Below are 19,111 nucleotides of genomic sequence, written 5' to 3'. Positions count from 1 at the left end.
TTCGTTTTCTTAGTCCTTTATGATAGTAATTTGAAAATCTTTTTGGACATTTGGTTGGACAAAACAAGCAATTAAAATATGTCAATTTGAGCTTCAGGAAATTGTGATGGGCATTTTTTTAAATTTGATTAATCAAGAAAATAAGACTGATTGATCACATTGTAATTTGTTATTAATGTCATGTATCCCTACACTCCATAGACAAATCATTGTAGAATAAATCACTGTCATATGAATAACTGCTCTCTGCTAACATTATGAAAAATGGGATTTACAAACAATTCTCTACAGTGAAGCAGTAATGGGATGCAGGAAATGAGCAAATACTCAAATCATGCTGAAAATATTCTGTGATAAAGTGGTAAATAAAATTGTAAAAAAAACAACCCATTTCTTTTTCCCTACAAAACAATTCCAGCACACTGTTTCTTCTTTTATTTCTCCTTACTCCAGTAGTGAGAGTAATAAAAAGCACAGTTTTAACACTTTGGGCAGGTGACCCTTTATAGCGTCGAGGCCAAAAACATTTCTGACTGAACCGTCCCCGTGCGTCTTTTCTGTTATACTTGTTTTTTTCTGCATAACAGAGAGCGCACAGAATGCCTCGTTCCTCAGGGGGACAGAAATCACTCTGCTCTTGTGAGCAAGTCAATGACAATTGTGTAGCCTACAGGCACGCTGCAATATGTGACTTTCACTATTGCTTCTGTGCGAAACAAATGTTCTCGCCGTTTTGTTTTTCCCCTTTCTTTTGAACAATAACGATCAGATATTAGCATTTTTTTCTTTGCCTGCTGTGGAGACCACTAAAGAAGTCTGGTGATAACACAACAGAGAAATCTGAGAACAAATGCATAGAAATATAATAATATAAAGGTCATGCATCTGCCTCAGAGCTCAGGGATACTGAAGGCTCCAGTACAACGCATCACAACAAAATAATATTGGCTATGTGTTGGACACATTTATGCAACACATCTGTTAGAGAAAGGATGTGCAAATATATGCTATAAGCGATTCTAATTATTACAGGTTTACAGATGGGAAAACATATGTACAAGGATATGGCCAGAACATTCATATGTATGTTGTTAGCGGTCACCTTGTACAATTTACAGATGGAAATGGAAAATACAGAAGAAAATCTGGTACTACAGGTGCTTTTACTGGCTTCTTTCTTCACTCAAGACAAGATGCACAACAAGAACAAAAGATGGGAATGAGACTAAGAAGGACTAGAAGCCTCTAGTTATAGAAGCAAACGTACTGCATGTAAGTGTGCATACTGGGGTATTTGTGCCTCATTTATCTACAATTACCAGGCGAAAGGAAATCTTTCGTTCTTCTAAATTTCCCTCTACATGACCTTCTATCTGCATTATTGTAAATTTGAAACAATGTAGTGGGTGGCGGCAGAGAAATTGACAATATCAAATCTCCATTTCCACCAAACCTTTGCTCCATCAGGCTGTTCGGAGTAATTCAGAAAATGGAAAGCAAAGAAAAGTGACAGCTGTGATACTTGGCAGTGTGCTAGTTCTGTGCACCATAGGGAACGAGAAGATAGGAAGTGAGGGAGTAGGAGCTAGGGATTAATAGTTATGGGGCTGGGGACCAAAGTCTGAGTACTTTGTAATCATGTGGCTGCCTAACCCCAGTGTTAGCGAGGTTGATGAGCATGCGTCCCTGCTGACACACACTCTTGCTACATCCGCTCTGCTGAATATTAATACGGAGGAGAGAATTCCTCTGAGCCCCATTGTCAGACGGCCCTATTGTTCTCTGCTGGCCTCTGCCTCGCTGTGTGTGCATGTGTATTTAGTATTAATGCGTTAGTTGGTGTCTACATTATATCCTTATGCATATTATGCCCATGTCTTCATCGCGTGTGTGTGTGCCGGCTGCAGCAGAGCAGCAGTTAAAGCGGCAGTGAGGGAGATGTAAGGGTGTGTTCGTAGCCCACTGTGGCCCATAAAGACAACTGGCCTGAGAACACTTGGACCAGCCATCAGGGCTCAACATTGGCGATTATTTCACCTGGAGGCACTATCTGTAAAATGAACATTCTCATTAAAAGAGCCATGTGTGTGCACACGCGTATGCATGTTAATGTGTGTGTGTGCGTGTGTATGTGTGTGTGCACACAGAGTCAATTTAGAGGCTCGCCAAATATATGGCAGCACAAATGCTTGTCTTTCAATCAAAGCGTAATGTGCTGTTTATGATGTTTGACTGTGGATGTGTGCCCATGTATGTGTGTATTTACACATTTCTTTGTGTATGTGAGAGGACATCTGTGAGCATGTGTGTGTGTGTGTGTGTACATCTGTGTTTGCGTAGGTGTGTGTATGTATCTGTATGGATTTATGTGTGTGTGTGTGTGTGTGTGTGTGTGTGTGTGTGTGTGTGTGTGAGAGTGTGACTGTTTAACTACCCCGCACACGTAACCTCCCCATCTCTGCCTCCCTGTTTCTCATTTACTGAGCCAGCGCCAGAGAGAGGGAGTGTGGGGAAACGAGAAAACAAGTGATAGGGGGGAAGGAGAAAGAGAGGAAGGGAGAAAGAGCGATGGTGAAATAGAGGCAAGGAGGGTGGAGGTTTATACAGGAAAAATGAAGTGAGGCTTGGAGTGAAAGGGAGAGAGGAAGAGAGGAGGGATGGCAAGAGAAGAGGGGAAGATAGAGAAGCAGAGGCAGGAAGACGGGGGAAAAGAGAAAGAGGTGGAGGAGGAGGCAGCAGATTTATGAAGCCATTGGAATGTAATTTGGAGGCAGAAATTACTGTCAGCCTGAGCAAGGTTTAAAGTCAGTGAAGCCTGAATCCAGGGCCTCTGTCTGTGTGTGTGTGTGTGTGTGTGTGTGTGTGTGTGTGTGTGTGTGGCAAGTATCACAGACAAATGGATAGCAAATGTGATGCAGAATAATACCACCGAAGCTCTGCAGTTACTTGTCATACACACATAACGCCATTTGTGTGTGTGTGCGCGCACGCGCGTGTGCATGCACATTTTTACTACACCTCCATGCATGAGTGACGTGACTACATGGCATCGGAACATAACCCAGCATTCATATTTAACAGCTCATATTTCATCTATGCTTGAAGACACCGATATACACACACTTGCACACCAACACTTGCACACCAACACTTGCACACACACACACACACACACACACACACACACACTGAATTCTTGTCAGGCTCTGAAGGCCATGACTCCAGCAGAATCAGTCGAGGGTGTCGGCGTGGACAGAAGGAAGGCTAGAGGGAGCAGAGCGGGAGAGAAAAAGACAGAGAGAGAGTGTTAAGGATAGACGGAGAAAGGTAGAGGTGGGAAATGGAAAAAAAGAGAGAGGGAGAGACTCTTAAGAGGGGCTAAAAAGAAGAGTGAGGGGGGATGTGACTAGCTTCCTAACACAGCAACACACAGCTTCCATTTAGCATGAGAGTCAGGGGCAGAGAAAGAGAGAGAGATGAGGGAAGCGACAGAGCAGCGATAACCAGCAAAGATCTGAAGGGAGGGAAAAGGTTCAATACAGGGTTTTTCACTATCAAGCATCACTTTGACACTCGGTTGTAATGCACACGAACCAGGGCTTGGCTTTATTTTTGCCACTAATTTCTACTCACTTTCTACCTCATCAATTAATTGCAGTGGACAAAACGTTACAAGGACAAAGCTGTTTTTTTGTTGTTTTGAAAAGACAACAACAGCAGTGTGCTAATTCATCTCTTAATACTTTCTGACCTTTTTAACCCGTCTGGCACTTTACACAAGCACATTTGAAGATGTAAATCTTCAAAAAAGGGGCAAAATTGTAGTTTTGATAAGGCTAAGTAATTTCCTAAAACAGCAGGGCACTGTAGTGTCACTCAAACAGGAATAAACAGTGCCTTTTTTTTGGGGAACTATTTTCAGCTGCGGATTCATACATGCATTTGGTACGCAAGTCAGTATTCAAGGCAGCCAGTGTGTGTACAGGATGTGGGATTGACTCAAAATAAATTTCAGTTGTAATACTGTTCTGTAATTGATCATTGATAATAAAGACACATTTATATCATCATTTATATGTTTTTAAAAGTTTTGGGACAACAGTGGAGATCTAAATTTGATCAGGCTTTTGCTACACAGGCAAAACTTATTAGTCATGTCGTCAGGTTTTGGTCCTTTCATGGGATTTGTTGACAATAAGAAAAGTATAGAATAATGTCAACTTTATTCTTTAAACTTTGAACATTGTAATGTTTTTTTAACCACGAATACGACAAATGCTCCCTGCTCAAACTTTACTGTGGCCACGATTTGTTTGGAAAACAAGGTGCCTCCTCCCGATGATCTCACGAAACGTGGACACTCGTACTGCCTAAACTCGAGCCGCTTAGTGCATCATCCAGATTTGGAGCAGAAAATAATACCACCAAAATAAATAAATAAATAAATAAATCATGCACAACAAGCTTATAACAACCCTTTAGTAAGTTGAGCATTAATCCGTCCCTGACTCTGTCTCCATCACTCAGAAATGGAATAAATGTATTGAGAGAGATGTAAGTGCACTACAGTAGCACAGAGGTACAGTAGCTTATAAGTAGCAATGATGTACTCATGTTCTCATCACTTTATCCCATATTTCATGTGACAAAACTGTGATTTTTTTGTGGTTTTATTGTGGCTAAAATGTAATCCACAGTGAAATGTCTTTCCTTCGTGAATCTGGTTTTTTTTTGCCATTTCAAGCTAAGCACTGAAATCCCTTCAAGAATGACTACAGCAATGTGAGGCAGTGCGCTAAACATTTTTAGCATTTTGTTGTTACACACATGGAGAGAAGAAAAAAATGTCACAGTGCTGATAAATGTCAAGACAAATATGTTTAACACAGTCAATAACATTTTGGTATTATCAGCTTCGCAAAGCAGATCTGTGATTAGGTGGTTGTGCGCCACCAGCCTCCATCAGCAGCTGTTCCCCTAAAATGGACGCCTCTGCACACACAAATACACACACACACACACACACATGCAAAGTAACTCTGTAACTGTGGAGCAGTTACAGAAATAAACATGGACACACACACAGTCTCTCTTACATGCTCTCTCTCTCTCTCTTGCACACTTTTTTGCTCATTTGACCCATGAACTTGCGCTGACTTTCTCTTTCTCACAGACACACACACACATACACACACACACACACACACACTCACTCTCTGTTCTTTGTTCTTCTAGCCAGTGATAATGATAGCAACACCATTATGCACTGTGACAACACTACCTCCCACTTACTATCTATGGCAGTTTACACCATGGTACAGTCTCTGTCTCTCTCTGCTTCCCCCCACCAATCTCTCTCCTCTCACTCAGAATAGTGTTGAGGTCAATTATCTCTGAATTTACTTATACAGTAGACCGACTACTTCAGGCAGCTGGAAGGTGTTAAGTAGCATTTGTAGAATATTTAGAATAAATTTCAACATGTTTTTTTTTTTCTGAGATTCATCTTCCTTCAACACCTTCTCCTTCCTGTTTGCCATTCTTCTTGTCCCGTTTAGATTATCTGTCTTTCTGAAATCTTTTTCGCAGATTCTTCTGGTTCTATTTCTCCTTTTTGTTTCCTTCTTCCCCGTTTCTGTGTTTCTTCTTCTGCCTTTGTCCATCCCAGACTATTATTTCTCTCTTTCATTCCACCCCTCTCTCTTTTATCATCCCTTTTTTAATATAGGTTCAGTTTATTTCAGTTCAATTCTGGTATATTGGAAGGAATGTTAGGATATTGTTAAAGCGCGACAATTAAAGATAAACCTTTTACATTAAACAATTTCCTCCTGACACTGTGTACTTGTGTGGTGGGAGTGTTCCTCGCTGTGTGTCCTTTCTTTCTCTCCACTTCTCCTCCTTTACTTCTTCTGAACAGTAAAGACGGGACAAAAATCTACCGCTGATGAGATGAGAGTAAGCCACTGAGAGGTGAGCAGTGCAAATGGGGAATTTTCAATAGATGGGTCCTGAAAACTATTGTCAGAGGGAGAGAGAAGATGAAAAAGGAGTGAAAGAGAGAGGATAAAGAAAAAAAAGATGGAAGGAGGGGAGCATAGATGGAGGCGGACAGGGAGACAAAGTGAGCTGTAGAGTTTTTGCCCTGGAGGAAGCCAGTTTCCAAAGAGGGAATGAACAGGCAGAGGAGGGAGTAAACGAGACTTTGAGAGAGAGCGCTGCTGGAGAGAGGAAAAGAGGAGGAGGAGGGTGAGGTGGGGAGGACAGCAGCGGGGATGAGAGAGAAAGAGGGAGATGTAGTCAAGAGATAAAAGGAAACAAGGGGAGTGGTAGAAGAGGCACACACACGCTGAAACACACGCGCACATGACACCCAGATTGAAGGTGTTATGCATAAATATGGTGCGAATAATGAAAATGCTGGCGGCTTCATTTTAAACACAGCAGCTAATAATTAAAACAGTCAGACCTCACACTGTGGGGCTACAGAGACAGAACAGAGATTTTTATGCATAAGCGGTAAATAAACTGTATTATCTCTCATGGGGCTCTCTGAGGGCTGGAGCGTTGGGTGCTGACAATATATTCAACAACACAGTGAGCCTGAGTCCAGCTACTTCACCCACTTTCTTCACCTCCAATTAGGCTTAGACAAATATGCAGGTTTAACGATGAATATTCATGTTCTTTGACTGAAGCTGCTGCAAACCAAAATTCCCCCATCTTTCAATTAAAATTTGACCATTTTAATAGTAAACAGAAACCCAGATTTAAAGTGATTCACTGTCCACCCTCCCCAACCCGCACCCCCCCCTTCTTCTTCAGCATCTAATTCTTGGCAGGACAGAAAAGCCTCTGCAACAGCAATTAGAGCACGGGACACTGAAAAGCCAGCGAAAGTCTCACAGATGAAAGCTTTTAGGTGGGTTGGCAGTTCCTTAAGGCAGGGTGAGGCAGGTTTCATTGCATGTTTTTTTTTTTTTACAGACTGACACTCCTGAAGCTGTGAGTAAAATCCTCCCACACCACGCTGGAATGATTTCACTGCTCAGCCATCTGCGATTTAAAAAATAAATAAATAAATAAATAAAAAATAATAATAAAAACATATTCAGTAGCTGCGGTGAGAGTCTCCATCACATCACAGCAGTGGACAATGTGACCTGGTCGATGTCTGAATGAAAAACAAACAGTTTCAGTATTGGCCCATTATATCAGTCTAACACTGTTTTCAACTGTACACCATCAGTGCAGGAGAAATGCATTAAATTTATCTAATTTAAAAAAAAAAAAAAAAAAAACTACACACCCATCTGCCTGCAATATTATGTGCCAGGAGATGCTATGATATACCCCATCTCTCAGCAAAACACACATATTGACACAGGGCCCAGCACACATACACATCGTCTCATGACAGTACGTGGATAAATAATCCCATTAAATATGATTGAGGGTTTTTCCGGCTCAAAGCATTTACACTCTCTCTCTCTCTCTCTCTCTCTCTTGCTTTCTCTCTCTGTCTCTTTGCTCAGAATGAGGTATGCACGGGAAGTATCTACAGACAGGCAATTTACGGGCCGGACACCCCCCCCCACCTCCTCACACACACACACACACACACACATTTACACCCATACACCCACACACACACACACACACACACACACTCAACGGTGCACCAGTAGGCACTCTTAGATAGGTCACAATAACTCTCGCTAGGTTGAACTTGGCACTTATGCCTTCGAAACAGAATCCCTTTGAGGGGTGTGTGTGTGTGTGTGTGTGTGTGTGTGTGTCTGTGTCTGTGTCTGTGTCTGTGTGTATGTGTGCTCATGATGGCAGACGAAACAAGTCATTTTAAATCCAATAAGATGTGAGGTACGTGTGGCCTCCTGGTGGCAGGCTAAAGCATAATACTTAAGGTTCAAATCCAGCTGACAAGCTTTGTTACCTTTCACCCACTACCACTTTATCTCTCTCTCTCTCTGTCTCTCTCTCTCTCTCTCTCTATTATTTCCTGTCACTCGCCATTTCATTATTACCTGGAGAAGAAAAAAAGATTCCTACAGGAGCTCAACTTTTTGAAAAGAGGGAAAAGAAAATCATTGTGAAATATGCTGCTGCTGCTGAGTAAAGTAAAGGAACCAAAAAAAACTGATGCAACTCCTGTCAGTCTGTCAGTCAGGAGTCCTTCTGTTTTCACTGTGTTTACCTTTGTTCCTCATTATAAAGAGACAATGAGCACACTCTAGAAAAAGGCTATGGGGTAATTATCAAAGCTTATTCAAGCACAGAGTCAAGCGTGATTCCTGCATACCTGAGAGATCTATTGGAATTCAATACATCAGGTCAAACACATTCCTGCCAGTCGCCCTCACCACCGAACACCATCTTGTCGTGATTTGCAGAGTGTAGTGTACTGTCTGAACACGGCTCCGTTATTGGCTTTTGTACATGTTTACTGTGTTCTTTGATCATCCCGGATAGGGTGTCAGTGTTTGCTTTTCACTCTTTGTTGCCATGGTAGTTGGTGGTAATTTGCCATTTGGTTCCACTTTGACACATGTTTGGGTCCAAATTTAGAGATTTTGCTTCTTGCACAGGTCTGAAAAATAGTTGTTATAATACTTAACTGCTGTGGGATTACGTCTTGATTTAGTGTGGGTGCATGAAATTGATGTTTTTTTTTTCTTTCAGAAAAGCCCTCAGATATCTGGTCAGCTGAACTATAGAACAAAGAAGGAGCTTTGTGTCATGCACCGAAAAACATGTTAAAGGTGAAAATTAGAGACTCCTCTTCAGATTTACTTCTCAACAGACAGGCGTTACATTTGAACACCCACTGTTTGTCATTAAGCAGGGGTTTAGTCAGGAAAACATTGCCAGTAAAGCCACACAGTTTGGTGCGAGTCCAAAAATCTAAAAAAATTAGCTTTTTTTAAAAACACAAGTTCCAAATGAATTACATGCACCACATGTCATTGCAACACTAATTTTTTTGCTGCAGGCGATGCACTCAGACTGATACAAAGTTGCAGAATAAACAATGTGGAGCCATTATAAATGTTCTGTATTTAAAGGCTGATGTGAGAAGCTTAATTTATGAGGCTGTAAACAGGGATGGATATCATTGGATTTGTATTATTCTGCATATTGAATACAGCTCTCAGTTTTTGAGGAAAAAGTTACAGCACAAATATATGTAAATAAAAGTGGGTTAAATGTGTTAGAAAATAAAAAATCCATGTTGAGAAATGAGATGATGAATGTCTCTTTAATCCCAATCTAATCAGTTACCTCTGGCCATAGGTGCTTGATTTATTCATTAATACTTTGATACCTGTCCTTCTCCATTAACGTTCTCAGCTTTTGATCCAAGAAGGATTAAAAAGAATCACTCTTTGCCTCAAATGAACTCCTCATCCAGACGATCACATCTCTGGCCTTTGCTTTGGGTTCATTTTCTCTAGATTTTTTCGATTTTGACGCAGTAACAACCACAGTTTGTCCAAATTTCCGTGGTCATCTTTCATTAACCTGCAATATAAAAGATCGAGGGTCAGGTCATTTGTGTTTTAGACGAGTGTCTGCTGAGGGGAAATGATTCATCTGCAGTAGCCCCAGTTCTTTTACATGAATGTCTGGGTGGAGCAAGATGTTTGTAACTATTTGCTGATAAACAAACCTTGCTCTGAAAGTTTGTGAGCACAACATTGCTTTGTAAGTGTTTAAAATACATTGTTGACGTGGATTTTCGAAAAAGTCCTTTCTCTGATTGTATCAGAGGTTGTTATTCTCACAAAAAAACTTCGCCAAACTATTTAGTCTGCATGTCTGAAAACAAAATACATGGCTCCAACTGTTGATGCCCTTTGTTGCATGGTTTCTTGGTGTCCTTGGTGTGTTTTTTAAATAAAATATAACTTTTTCACTCTGTTCTTGTCAAGTCTGCAGTACAGTCTCTTTTTGAATGCATGAAAATAATCTCAAATTTAATGGAATAGAATATGGATAATTTCCTGTTTCTACTGTTATTCAGCTCATCTTAATCAAAGGTGCCAGTATTTCTGGAGGCGCCTGTAGCTGGTTTAAAGCTAGGTAAGCGAACAGCGTAGCGCTCTGAAGTCATCCTGCTGCTCAAACAAAAGCTCATCTCTGAACTTCTCTCTGTGCGACTTCTATTCTCTCTGACCTGCCTGCATCTCCCGCACTATTCCTCTGCTCCGACAAATCTACTGACACACACACACACACACACACTCAGACATAAAGCCATAATTCAATATAACACAGCCTAATGCACGACCATTGTGTTTGTGTGTGTGTGTGTGTGTGTCAGAAAGCTTCCTAAATTGTTAAAACCTTCCCTTGTGTAATGCATCTCTCTAATGTTCTTATCTGACGTCTACTGTGGGATATATTTATTTCAGGTTTTTCTAGGGATCGTATTTATTATGTCTTTTCGGGGACAGACTCAGCCAAAGCATGGCATAACCTCAATTATATAAAAGCACAGTTTGTTTCAGTGCCATACTTCCTCCTACAAGGGCCCCATGAAATCCATGTTAATTTTTTCCAGATTCCGTTTTATTTTTTCCCCCAATTCCGTGTTTTCCGACTTAATTTTGTACAATTTGTCATCGGAAAGAGTGTCTAATCATGTGTTGGATGAATAAACTTTCAACAATTCAGTAAAAAAAGTATTCACACTTTAATCATACATTGAATGAAATGAATATATATCAGTTAATTTGCAATGATGCAACACAACATTGCTGTCGTCTCATCCAGTAGCTGAGTTAGTACAAGGATTTGCCACATTTTAAGATTTGTGGCAAACTAAGGTAAACTGTCTACATACAGACAGGTTTCATTTATTAGCTTGTTCATAACTATTTGCTACGGACGGATCAGTTGGAAATATCGCTCTACATGTTTCTGCTTGTTGAACAGGTGTTTTGATAAATTACTCTTACTGGCTTTTTACTTGCAAAGATTTTTTTGCACTTTCAGTTACGAGCGTAGTTGTCGTCGACTTGCGTAAAACTTTATCTTTCACTTCACCTAGTTCACTGTCTCCACCATGGCCTCTGTGCTGGCCGCTCTGAGTGTGTGTGTGTGTGTGTGTGTGTGTGGAGGAGCTAAGCTGTGTGAAACACCAACACAGACAGCAGTGGACAGAAACAGCTGCCTGTAAATGACAACAAAAACATGGTGGAGACTCTCAGCATAGTTTTTTTTCTGTTTATTTGACTTAGCCGCTGTGAAAAAACGCTCAGGTGTTGCACCGAAGTCTTATAATTATAGGGAAACTCTGATTTTTACAAGTTGCATCCACATTTTGGCAAATTCCATGATTTTCCATGTTTTACAGTTGATTCCATTTTTATTATCAAATTCCGTGATTCTGTTCGTGTTTTCCACAACTGTGTTAACGTACGATCCATTTTGAAATGTTCATGTGTTGGTCTTCTTATCTTAAGCTTTACAGATTGTTTGCTTTTTCAAACAGAAAGGAAACGCAAAAGGGAAAAGTGGATTTTACTCTTAAAACAAAGTTGATTTATCTTCTTATGTGTGGGTCAGCAGACTCAACTTTTTAGTAGACTTTTCGTTGTTCATTCTGGGCCGTCCCAGGGTCTGAATGACTGTATTAGTACATTTACACCTGGCATCAACACGTGATCTGTATCTGGCTATCATATCTGGATAAGGAAAAACACATGTGAATTGAAGGTGTGACTGGACACTGAACGCATTGGGATTAGGATGTGGCCACATGTGGAGATGAACTATGATCGTATCTCAGCCGGGTGTAAATGTGATCTGTACAGTTTGGAATAATGTGGAACCAGTGAAGGACTGTGTATCACATCACCAGTATGCACACGTATGTCTTAGTCTGCGTACACAATAATAGAGTAAACAGGGATCCACACGTCAAACCATTGATCAGTAGCTGCAATAATGGTCAAAAACTAACAATTATTTAATTATAGATTAATCTGCACATTATTTTTGATTATTCAATTAATAGTTTGGTCAACAAAACATTATAAAATACTGTAAAATGCTAATTAAGTAAAGCTTCAGGTGGGGTCTTCAAATGTCTTGATCTGTCTGACCAATTTACTAAATTGTAAGTGTGGACCCATCAGTTTTGCTTAAATAATTACTTTAATCAATTATCAAAATAGTTGCTTAATTTTCTTTTGATTGATTAATCAGCTAATCCTTGCAGCTCTATTTTGATGTTCTATCAACTGTACGGGGAACAGAGCTGCATCTACTCATGGACATTCATCTGTCTTATAGTTTTGGACAGTGCAAAAATTATCTATTAACATGTTTCAGAAAACTATTGATAGTTAAAACTAAAATTTAAGAAACAAGTTCAAACTAGAGCTGCTCCACTGATAATGACTATAGATTTGTTCTTTGTCAGTTTGAGTGTTAATGTCTAAATGAGTTTTGTGTTCTACTAGAATTTGTTATGGGTGAGAAAAATGTGCTGTAATCCTCAGTAAATCGTCCTGGGTGCTGTCTCAGTCTGAGTCGCTGTAAAGCTGTTCAGGACATGGTTATGAAATCATTGTTTCGGGGGCGGGTTAGACTCTAAATCTGGCTAAAAGTGCAGTGTTTCCCACACACAGGCTCTAATAGGGCGGGGTGCCTGGAAACATTAATGCCCAGGTATATTTGGAGACTCATATATATATATATAGCAGGCTGTTCCCTCCTACTCCTGTTCTCTCGGATTGTTCTGCTTTTAGGAGAAGGGACTACACACTTTTTTGTGCCAGTGAGTCACAGACTACCATCACGTACACTTGTTCTTATATTTTGGTTAATTACTGAGCTCTGTGTACTATGTCTTTTCCATTTATTTCCTGATGTACGCTATGACCATGAAGATGACGAGACAATTTCCTCTCTTGCTGATCAATAAAGAACAATCTGATCCAGTTCAATTCATCTGACTGTTCAGTGGAATTAACCATTTTCCTTCCTGTGAAAGTACCTACTTATTTATTTACTAAAGTAGCTATGAAAGGCGACGATTCAGTCAGGTCAGCCTAAGCATCACTCTTTTTTTAATAACTGAGTATTGATTTGGATGGGTACTGATTCAAATATTGAATCATTAATAAAAGGAAATGTTAACAGCATGCCAAAGTCGACCAGCATTGATATGCTAAGTAACAGCCCAGTCCTGGTTTCATACTGCTCAATTATTTACATTTTGCACTGAAACATTAATGCTGAATGTCATGGCTTTAGGCATGAAAACAAAGCTGAGGACAGTGTTTGAAAAAGATGGAAATCAATCTGTAGAAAGCTAATTGGTGTAAGCTACAGTGTGAATTAAAGAAGAATTTTGACGTGTGGTTTTTGGCTGGACCAGCCACGGACCAGCCCTGTAACCCCGAATATCTGTCCGTCACTGACTGACTGAGTTATGAAGTTACACCATTGGTGCGGGCGGCTCAGTGTTGGAGTTTCCCCATTGGCCGTTGCTCTTTCAAGATTAAGTGGCGCAAAGTTTCTATTACGTCATCAGGGGGTGTTAACAGCGCCTCCACAGTCATGTCCACATGCACTCAGCCTCTCAGCGGGACTGAAGTGCAGCCCCGAGCGCAGCTCAACCGCTGTGAGACTGAGAGTGAACGCAGCCCCGAAATAAGTTTTAATTACACACATTTACCAACTAAAGTGTTGACACTGAGAGCACCAACCTGTGGTTCTAGTAAATGAGTACACTAATAAACAGGGTGCTGTAGGATTGTTAATATGTCACTTTATTAAGTTTGAATATTTTTTTCAGGCAAGAAAGCACCAATTTAGATTCCCAATATGTGGTCAGTTTATCCAAATAACCCCTATTTGTGTCATAACATTTACATGAGAAGAGGATCTTACTGTCAATTTCCCCATGTTACATGTTTCTAGTGTCTTTTAAAAATACAGCACTTACGTGTTCATAGTTAATGAAACAAAAGTCATGTAACAACATGAAGCACTGTATTGGCATCATTTAAACTTAACTAAACCCTTCTACAGCACCATACAGTCTACACCCAAAATCTGGTGCAATGTATTTGAAGTATTTTTAATGTATTTCTTATGTGTACAGCACCTTGAGTTACAACTACTGTATGAAAAGTGCTACACAAATAAATAAACTTAAACTTACATAAAAACAAACATCTTACAAATGCTTCGATGTCCATGTCTAATGGTAACCAGGCAACACACAAATTTTAATTTGTACTCTCCAGTGTTTCATACACGGTCCAGCCACATACTAGACTTTGTTAGATAAGAAGGTCATATAGCCTCCGAACAGCAGACATACTGCTACATAAGTGCATGAAGCACATAGTCATCTCTCCCTCTTGACACCTGCTGATCTGCCACAGGCCACTGACCCGGTGCCTCAAACACTGCTCACCACTACATGACATCACTCACTGGTAAACTGAACAAACAGCCACCAGGGAAAAATGCCCTCACCTCTAAAGAAAACGGGGTTTAGTTTTGACTCCTGGGGTCATACTTGCGGGGTTTTACATTTGACAGCGTGGAGTGAATTGACTAATAGGAACAGTTCAGTTTTCAGTCATTTATCAAGTTCTAGAGATTTATTAGCTGCACTAATCAATGTTTTCATGTCAACAATGGAAAAAATGACCACATGCAAAATGAGTTGCTTGTAGTGGCAAACTAGGGCTACAACTAACGATTATTTTTCAATTTATTCTGTCGATTATTTCCTCGATTAGTTGCTTGGACCATAAAATGTCTGAAAATGGTGAAAAATGTTGATCAGTGTTTCCCAAAGCCTGAGATGACGTCCTCAAATGTCTTGTTTTGTCAGTCCAAATATATAATATATTGATATTATATAGTATTGTATTTAAATATTCAGTTTACTGTCATAGAAGACTAAAGAAACCAGAAAATATTCAAATTTGAGAGGCTGTAATCAGAGAATTTGGACTTTTTTTTTCTTTAAAACTGACTCAAAACAATTAATCAATGAACAAAAAACAGTTGGCGATAAATTTAATAGTTTGCAACTTATCAAATAATCGACTAATCTTTGCAGCTCTGTGGGTTATCACCTGACGCTGCAGTTTCTCTACACAGTGTTTTAGCATCTCTCAGCTCATTGTTTTGGTATTCCAGCCCACAACATCACTGTTCACTCTCACCGCTCTCATCAACACATATCCAGCTGCAGCAGGCAGCTGTTTGCAGCAAAAAGCTCTAAAAACCCACCATACACTACCTGCCCAGCAGCCAATAGCAGACAGACAAAGATAATGACTCGCTGATTAACATAGTGTAGCATCTAGCAGCTAAAGAGCTGGATATTTCTCCCAGGAGTTGGTGGAGACCAAAACAGAGATAAAAGTATTATGAGCGTTGGACTTGGCTTTACCAGGTGTAAACAGCACAACTTCTAATGAATGCTAATGTTGCTGCGTCTCTGCGTGGTGTGTAATCGGCACCTGTTTGCTAACACTTTCGCCACAACAACTTCATAAAGTGATGATATGTCAATATTGTGTTTATAGCTTGTTGCACTGCCCCCAAGTGGCCAACAAATCATTTAATGCAGGATTAAGAATTGAAAGGATGTCAAAACAACATCAGACAAGGATTTTATCGTATGATCTCGAATTATGTTCTTTCCAGTGAGTCTCTCAGGCTGTTGCTCTCATTCCACTTTTCACCACATAGATATTGGTCCAATCCTTCAACATAACATACAATTTAACTGTTGCTTTGGACAGTTGTCCTCTATTAAGGAAGATCTAATACCTCAATTATTGGAAGAAAATCAGGCTTTTGGATAAGATTTTAATATTATGGTAATTCACTATGAGACACCGTTTATTAGCCTGATATTGGCCTCATATCCCATCAGCAACCTGATTGTACAGCTAAGTCAACAACACTAACACAAGAAGACTAAAAGCTGCTTAAAAGACGAGATTAATCCGTCAGAAATAATTATTTGTGTGCAGTTTGGGAGAACATGCCCCGAATGCTGGTCTACACAAACGTTAACCGGCAACACAAGTCACCATTAACATCATATAATCTTATGCTGTTAAAAGCAAACAGAGGACTCTTGCTCAATCAGCTGAGCCACACATGTTGAGGATTTTAAACAGTCAAGTTCAACTCAGGGGTGATGAATGATGCCTGTAACAGATTTCAGGAAATGAAAAATACAGCTATTCAGGCACAGATACGTCTGTTTGACTGAGAACACCCACCTCTGTCTCCAGGATTTATTTTTTTTTAATTTTGTTTGGCAATTTTGACAATCTCTTAGGTGCCTATTGTGTGTGGGGGTTTTGGGTTTTTTTTTTTTTTTAGTCTCTCCACAAACCCTTTTGGTTTATTATGTTTCAAATGGAGAGTTATATAAGCAGTGTTCCTCTCCTGCTGTCGGATGGGTGAATAAGAGGAGATCAAAAGGCAGGCGATAGAGAAAGAGTGTCTGCTGCCTTCTCCTCTTCTTTATTCTCGCCACATTCTGCCAATGTGCAGTTCCCCCTAACTGCATGACTTGCCCTGGATTCTCTCTTTCTCTCTCCCTCTCTAGGACATTACACTTTAATCTCATGTCCTGTGCTGCTCTCTCTCTCCCCCTCTCTCTCGCTCTCTCTCTCCCTCTCTTTTTTACTTGGTCTCTTTGCCTCTCAGTCTCTTCCCTTGTTCTCTGTCCATCACTCCATCCATCCATCCATCTCTGCCTTTCTTCTTTAATCCCGTGTTCTGTACCGCTTTGGCCCCGAGAATCTCATTCTAATCTGCTGTCTCAATATGGCCTGGTATGACTGCTAATCCTGTGCTTCTATATATGAGTGTGTGTGTGTGTGTGTGTGTGCGTGCAGATGTATGTTTGTGTTTACATCCAGTGAGAGATGCAAGGCAGTTCTGCTGAGATGAGTTGGATGACGCAACATTTTGTTTTTGTGTGTTGTTAGTCTAGTTGGTTAAAGTAGGGAGGAGGAGGAGGAGGAGGCGGACGGGGGGTTGCAGACATTGTCATGTAAGAAGGGCATGTCCATTGGGAGACAGTCAGTCGTGGACCCTTTGACAAACACACCACAGGCAATTATACACATTGGAAACACACACACATACACACTGCTCACATGAGGGATGCAGGGAGGAGGGATGGGAGAGATGAGAGAAAACATGCAAGTGGGAATTCTATCTCTTTACAAAGTATAATCTCTCACTTTAATCTCCCTCTGCCTGTAACTCTCTGAAGCCCTGCTGTTTAAATCTCTTTTTACTTTTTTTTTTATTATTATTATTTCACTGTGTAAAATCCGGTCCAGCAGGTAGCTGCACAAATACACACATTTTTCCCAACAACAAGCCTGTTAGCATCAACACCAACCATGAGAAACATAAAGCTTCACAGTCCAGCTTCCTTAACCTGAATTAACCGTTTAGTCATCAACCAGAAACAGATCCTACCTTTGTTATCCATTTCTGCTGCCTCTTTCTCAGTCTCTTTCTCTCTCCTCTTCCTCGTCCCTCAACTCAAGGCATCCTTGTCAAATCATCCTCTCAAGTTAATACGTATTTCTACGGGTCCGTTAAGTCCCGGTCAAGCAGCCCTGTACGCGCCGCGGAGGTACCGGAGGAGGAGGAGGTGGAGGAGGTAGAGGGGGGGAGGGAGGATGTTCGGTCTGCCCGCAACCGAGGAGGAGGCTCCGCGATGTGCGCTGGTTGTCTCCCACCCTGTTGTTTCACTCTACCGTAGGTTAATGTGTTTGCAGCGAGTGTGTGTGTGTGTGAATACGAGAGAGAGAGAGAGGGAGGGAGGGAGAGACTAACCTCGGATAAAGTCTTGCCTCCCGTTTTTTTCTCCTCTCTCTCTCCGCCGTTTTTTTGTGCCAACGGTTCCCGCTGTCAGTTAGCCGACATCCAACCTACGTCAACTTCGTTACTTCAACTCCAAAGCAGCTTGTCATAACGTTATTGATACACTCCTTTTTTTTCTTCTTTTTTTTCTTCCTCCTCAAGGGGCTCCGTGTCTCTCCCCGAGCGTAAAACAGCGTCAGTAGGTGCGACTAATCTCTATTTCCACCTCGGTTTTTTTTCCCTCCAGTCTTCAGGGCGCTTCAGTCTTTTTAAATAAACCAACTGTGTTTAGTAACAGCTTGACAGGTGTCGCCTCCAGCGCACGTTCAACCCTCCTCCTTCTTCTTCTTCTTCTTCGTCTCGCGCCGAGGCTACGCGCACTGTTGTTTTTGTGCGTGTGCGTGTGTGTGTGTTTTGGGGAGGGGGGGTTCCCTTTACAGCGTCTCTCTGAGCTCCGTTTCAGGGGTTCAGCAGGTCGCCACGGTCCAGCAATTATCGACAACTCACCAAGCTTTAGACTGACAGGTGCGCACACACACACACAGACAGAAACACACACACACACATAGACAGAAACACACACACACACACACACACACACACAGGGTGCTCTGGGGCCGCCTACGTGCTGCCGGTTTGGGGGCCCTTTAGATGGAAAATGAGTGGATTTCAGTCCTTGAGGGAAGGAAGCAGAAAGGTTTATCACACTTGCCAGCGACGTAGAAAAGAAGCTGGTTCTACATGTCAGACTCAGCTTGAGGTTTAATTTAAAACATATAGGCTAAAGTAACACAAATGCTGTCGCTGACATGTTATTGTGTCAACAGGACTGGGTGGGGGAGTCAAGTCACAGATGCAGTGCGTAGACTCTTTAAAGGCTGAGTGTGCTCTCAGCTAATGGCCGGGAGTCATTGCTGGTTCACTTAGTGTCTGTTAATTCAGACTTTGTGACCAATGATTTTTATCTGCCTAAGAGGCATCTTATGTTTTACGTCTTGTACCTCACTAACAGTTACCACAGCTGAGCCCTTTGGGTGCTGCAGACACAGCAATATTAAATGTAGCTTTCACTGGCAGAACACGGTTGTGGTGCCTTCGGCTGCAAAACACAGACAAACATATTTTCATGTGCACAGCTCATCAGCACACTGAGCGTCTGTAGAGGGCCAGTGTGGGCCCCCTTGGGGCTCCAGGCCCGGGCGCAGTCGCA

At 41.1% G+C, this 19,111-nt stretch overlaps 2 protein-coding genes across 8 annotated transcripts in view; one reads left to right on the top strand and one right to left on the bottom strand.

Annotated features, from left to right (window-relative positions):
* macrod1 (mono-ADP ribosylhydrolase 1) overlaps window positions 1-19,111 on the top strand; it is a 128,593-nt gene that overhangs the window by 38,361 nt on the left and 71,121 nt on the right. The gene's annotated exons all lie outside the window — the stretch shown is intronic.
* The window catches only part of flrt1b (fibronectin leucine rich transmembrane protein 1b), a 33,753-nt gene that overhangs the window by 10,225 nt on the left and 4,417 nt on the right, over window positions 1-19,111 (bottom strand). The window contains exon 1 of one of the 3 annotated variants that reach the window (XM_044363413.1): window positions 17,512-18,471. The exons of 1 other annotated variant lie outside the window; for it this stretch is intronic. The gene's annotated coding sequence lies outside the window, so the exon portion shown is untranslated. Of the gene's footprint in view, window positions 1-17,511; window positions 18,472-19,111 lie in introns of those variants that run through there. One more of the 3 variants, XM_044363415.1, reaches the window with a different exon arrangement.

Source organism: Thunnus albacares, chromosome 10 (assembly GCF_914725855.1).
Source record: "Thunnus albacares chromosome 10, fThuAlb1.1, whole genome shotgun sequence".
NCBI lineage: Eukaryota > Metazoa > Chordata > Actinopteri > Scombriformes > Scombridae > Thunnus > Thunnus albacares.
This window is presented reverse-complemented; position numbering and strand designations above follow the sequence as displayed.